Raw genomic sequence first — 6,000 nt, forward strand, 5'->3', positions numbered from 1 at the left:
CACCTGACTTAAAGGGGGGACTGATTGATTTAAAGCCAAGGCAGCTGACTTAAAGCCTGCGTCCCTCAGCTGCAGGACGAGACCAGCTTTGGCGGTCCACGGGTTCGCTCCAAGCCAGGACTGCTGTTCAGGAAGAGCTTCCAGTAGTGCCTTAGTGCAGGGGGACTTGGTCCGTGGTCTTGCCCCTGCCCTCAGAGGGGGGCCACCTGCTCTTCTGGAGAATCAGGGAGGGGGAAGTGCAGAGTCCCAGCTGGAGTTGCGGCACCCTTCTCTGATGGCAAGGAAAGGGGGGCGGGGCTGTGTAGTGTCCTGGGGCTGGACTCACCAGGTCGACTCAGCCTCTCAGCCCCCTAACCTCCCCTCACACACCCCACAAGAGTTTTCAGTAATATGTAATTGCGCCTTAGGTTCTTGGTCTTCAAACTCATACCCAGGCTCCCAGATCCCTTGTTTCAGCCTATTCCTCTGTGCTCTTTCTTCTATTACATACAGTCCGAGAGGGAGGGGCTGGGGGGGGATGGGACTGGAGGGATCCCGGCAGCACTGGCCTCAGCTGACTAAAGAGATCCGGGGCCTGCGCTATCACACATGTGCGAGGACCCTTAAGGCGGAATCGAGGGGGCCAGTTAGAGGCAGTGTTTGCTGCCTCAAGTGAGTATGGATCACCGTCGGGTGGGGAGCACGCTGACCCCTGAGAAGTACTGTTAGGAGGATGTGTTCCTCCCTCGGCCTCAAGGACGTGGGTGGGCTTCAGGGCTCCAGTTCCTCTCCAGGCCTCCAGGTCCGACTGCACCGCAGCGGGCTTGCAGACCTGTCTTCCTGTCCCAGAACTAGCCAGGCTCCAGGAAGAATCCAGACTGCAGAAATGGTGCCTGAGCACTCCAGCGTAAGAAGTGCTGTCCCTGGGGACCCAACAGTGGAGGGAGGCAAGGTGAAGGGACTGGGGGTTAGGGTAGGGAGGGGTGGCTGCCCTGGGAGACATTGAGAGAGAAATATCGCCCCGCACACCCCTGCCCCTGCAACTGACCCATTGATGCCATAGGATCTCAGGGCCTTTTAGTCAGAGATGCCTCTGCTGCTTTACTCCTGTGTTCAAAACTATGCAAAACCAACTCTTCATCCTCTTGCTGCCTTGCCAGGACTTTTAAAGCACTGTTCTTTTGAAGCACTCGTTCCCTAAACTGCAGTTTGGAGCTGTCCCAGCTATTTAAAAGTGTTTTCCTTAAACTGAGACTAAATCCTACTCTTTTGAAAAAATGTCCTTAACTTCATTGGAGATCATCTTTTCTGCCCATTCCTTCCTTCTACTGCCCTCTTAAGAACCCCTGTGCTCAAAGAGCTTGGTGATTTATTTTTTGCTTGATGTCCAAAAGAAACCTTCCCCATGCACCCCAAGAAGCTTTCCTGGATCATAGGTGTTTCAAAACCATGACAGTGTTTTGCAGTTAGTATACACTGGGTAGACTGCCTAGCAATCCCTCCAAGAGCCAGAGGTGAGCAACACCTTTGCTTATTTGTTTGGATGTCCTTCAAGTTTAGGAAAGTACCATTCTTATGACCCAGGAGAGAAGACAGAGCCCTGGATGGCTGTGGCTGTGATTAGATAACTTCTGATGATTTTATTTCCCTTACTGAGCTGCTGCTTCTAGGTTAAATTCATTTCATTACCTGTCCATTTTTAAAGAAAGACTGACAAAGTCACTGGAATAGGTCAGGAGTCTGAGCTCAGGGTTGGTCAAAGGTACTCACAGGGAGGAAGGTGGATTAAAAATAGGTGCGTAAATAGGAGGGTTGGCAAGTACAGCCAGGACACCCGTGTTCATCGTGCATACTAATAAAGGCCAGAATCTCCTCATTTATCTCTGGTGGGAAGTTCTGATGGTTTCACAGGATCAAACTGAAATCATATTCAAACTAGGGGATTTCCCTGAGCATAAAAGGAAGTATCCATCCCTAGCAGGAGTCGCTGCAGAGGAATAGAGACGTAGATGTAGAGAATGGACTTGAGGACACAGGGAGGGGCAAGGGTAAGCTGGGATGACGTGAGAGTGGCATGGACATATATACACTACCAAAGGTGAAATAGATAGCTATTGGGAAGCAGCTGCATATAGCACAGGGAGATCAGCTCAGTGCTTTGTGACCACCTAGAGGGGTGGGTTAGGGAAGGTGGGAGGGAGACACAAGAGGGAGAGGATATGGGAATATATGTATACGAATAGTTGATTCACTTTGTTATACAGCAGAAGCTAACACAACAAGGTAAAGTAATTATACTCCAAGAAATATGTTAACAATAGGAACAACAAAAAAAAAACCCAAATCTAAGTCAATCAAGCCAACGGAGACATTGTGTGTGTTTACAGTTCAAGAAATCCACAAGAGAATCCTTTATTCTGTAGGCAATGAATGGTCCATTCGAAAAGAAAAAAACTTTCTAAAATGTTGTTTTTCCATTTATTGTTCAGAACATCCTTTTTACACCTCTGAATTTCTTACTATTCAAAGCCAAGTCACGTGAGTTACAGGGAAGCAGCTGATTGATTTAAAGTTGGGTCATGTGATTTAAAAACCAGTGGCAGTTGATTGATTTAAATCCCAGTTAAATGACATGAGGAAGGGGTGCTAGAAACTGCTTTTTCATCTCTGGCTCAGAATATCATATTTACCTTGGTTCTCCTTATGATTTAGAAAACTTGTGCTGTCTCTCCTTGGAATCATCAGGAGAAAAATACAGTATTTCAGGTTCACTCTTGATACCAGCTTCTCACAGTTAAGGTGTATTGAGTAAAAGATCTTCCTTCTTCAAGAGATTCCAAACTTCTGTAAGACACTTCATTGTAATTGGAGAAAAAAGAAGAATGAAATCAGGCCAGCAGCTGCAGTGGACCAAGGCAGCCCCCATGACTAGGGAAGGAGAAGGAAGGGCTGAGAGTTGGCTTTAGAGCAGACAACCTCCAGAGGGCGCTGAAGCACAGGCAGAGCCCACCTGCCACTCCCAGTTTGGCACTCCAGGGTCAGATTTGGGTTTGGAGATGGGGTTGCTGTAACCCCAAGGAGGTGAGCAGAGAGGAGGAGTTGATTACCTCTGATTATCCTCTGACTCTCTGATTTGATTATCCTCTGACTCTCTGGCCCAAATTGCCTGACGTCACAGGGGGGGACAGAGTTTTGCTTTCAGCAACTGATGGGACACTTCCAGGCTGGTCGGGTCGCCCAGTGGCCCGACAGCCTGACAGGCTGACTGCGGTATGATCGCCCTTCTTTTCTCCAGAATCTGTACATCAGGAGGTGCATGGGTGTGGGAGCCCATTCACCGCCACCCCCCACCCCCAGGGGGGATGGCACCTTCCCTGGCTGTACCCTATGATCACCAGGTGCTTGAAATGAATGCAAGATTTTTGACTTCAAGGAAAAGCTCACGTGACCACTTCTGCCTCATAATGTGTGGGATTTACTATAATGGAAGGACATTATAAAGAACAGGTAGAAAACTCACCTGTTGGTCTCCATGTAGGAGTTAATTTTGCATGAATCCCTCCTACATGAGTAGATAGCAGAGGCTTATTTTTGTTCCCGTGTGTGTAGTTGTGTCAGAGGATGTAGGTATGGTGATTTGAAGCCGTCAAGGAAATATTCGCAGAACTCTCAAGACTTCTCTTGATTGGAACCGAAAGAGACCTGGAAAAGGAGGAAAAGCAAAGGAGGAGGGAGAAAGAATGACTGTTTCTCAGTAAATTCACCTTCCTGGTTGATTGTTCTCTCTTCCCATTTCTTTTAACTTCCATGTATGTCTAATGGAATAATGTAGAAAGGCTGATTTTTATGCTTTAAAAGATTTTACATCACAAAGAAACTAGAAGTGGCTAACAGAACTTATTCAAATCAATTTTACCTAGAGACTTTGATATTAAATTTGTATACTAAAATGGGTTTATCCAAATTTTCTCTTTCTTTTTGAGTGAATATTTGTAACATATTTTTGTAGATAATAATTTATCCTAGATATACAAAATTGTGAGAATGGGTACCATTTGTTACCAGTTAAATGATTTCTTTTAAATGAATAGATTGTACACTTTAAATGCCAATGTTGTGTCTTACATGTTGTGTTTTAATTCCTGATTTCCAAAACTTGTGTTTATTTAATTGATTTCTATCTAATAATCTGTCTCCCCTTTATTGTTTCTTACTTTATATTTTATTGATCTATAGTTAATTTACATTATTATATTAGTTTCAGAGGTACAACAGTGATTCATAAATGTTTAGGTTCTTCTCCATTTATAGTTATTATAAAAGAGTGGCTATATTCCCCATGCTATACAGTACACCACTGTAGATTATTGATTTTATACATAGTGGATTGTACCTCAAAACCTCCTACCACTATTTTGCTCCTCCACCCTGTCTCTCCCTGCTGGTAACCACTAGTCTGTTTTTTAATCTGTGAGTCTGTTTTTTGGTTGTTGTTGTTGTATTCAATTTTTCAGATGCCACGTGTAAGTGATAACATACCATGCTTGTTTTCTCATAACATACTATGCTTGTTTTCTCTGCAGCTTATTTTACTAAGCATAATACCCTCCAAGTCCATCCATGTTCTTGCAAATGGCAAAATTTCATTTTTTGCTGAAGTCATCATAAAAAATCTTTTTTATCCACTAAGCTATTGATGAACACTTAGTTTGACTCTATATCTTGGCTATGGCAAATAACACTGTTATGAACATTGGGGTGCAGTTATTTTTTTGAAATAGTGTTTTTGTTTTCTTCTGATATACCCAAGAGTGAAACTGCTGGATATTATGGTAGTTCTATTTTTAGTTTTTTGTGGAACCTCCATTCTGCTTTCCACAGTAGCTGCACTAATTCACATTCACATCAAGAGTGTACAAGAGTTTCCCTTTCTCCACATCCTCACTAACCTTTGTTATTTGTGATCTTTTTGATGACAGCCATTCTGACAAGACTGAGGTGATATATCTCAAAGTTTTGATTTGCATTTTACTGCCGATTAGCTATGTTTAGCATCTTTGTGAGTTCTGGCTGTCTATCTGTATATTTTCCTTGGAAAAGTGTCTATTTAGGTCTTCTCATTTTTAAAAAAAAAAGATTTTGGGTGTTTTTTTGATATTGAGTTGTATGTGCTCTTTCTGTAGTTTAGCTATGAACCCTTGCTTAGTCATCTTTTTGGTGTTAACCTCTTACCATGTGCAAATATTTTCTCTCCTTCAACAGGTTGTCTTTTCATTTTGTCTTTGGTTTCCTTTGCTGTGCAAAATCTTTTAAGTTTAGTGAAGTCCCATTTGTTTATTTTTGCTTTTGTTTCATTTGCCTTAGTAGACTGAACCTAAAACTGTTGCTATCATTTATGTTGAAGAATGTTCTATATTTTCCTCTAGGGGTTTTATGGTTTCTGGTCCTACATTTAGGTGTTTATTCAGTTTTGCATTTATTTTATATATGTTGTTCTAAAATAATCTAATTTTATTCTTTTCCATGTAGCCGACCAGTTTTCCTAGTACCACTTATTGAAGAGACAGTTTTTTCTCCATATTGCCGGCTTTGTCATAAATCAATTAAATATAAGTGTGTGGGCTTATTTCTGGGATCTCTGTTCTCGTCCAGTGATCTTTGTGTCTGTTTTTGCTCTGGTACGATTCTCTCTGATTACTGTCACTTTGCAGTATAGTCTGAAGTCAAGGTGCGTGATGCCTCCAGCTCTGTTCTTTCTCAAGATTGTTTGGCTATTTGGGGCCTTTGTGTTTCTATACAAATTTTAAAATTACTTTTTCAAGTTCTGTGCAAATGCTTTGGTATTCTGATAGGGATTGCATTAAATCTGTAGACTGTCTTTGGTAGTATGGTTATTTTAAGGGTATTAATTCTTCCAGTCCATGCACATGCTATGTTTTTCCATCTTTTTGTGTTGCCTTCAACTTCTTTCACCAATGGCTGATAGATTTCTGAGCACATGTCTTTTTTTTATAGTGATTT

This window comes from Balaenoptera acutorostrata, chromosome 1 (assembly GCF_949987535.1).
Source record: "Balaenoptera acutorostrata chromosome 1, mBalAcu1.1, whole genome shotgun sequence".
NCBI lineage: Eukaryota > Metazoa > Chordata > Mammalia > Artiodactyla > Balaenopteridae > Balaenoptera > Balaenoptera acutorostrata.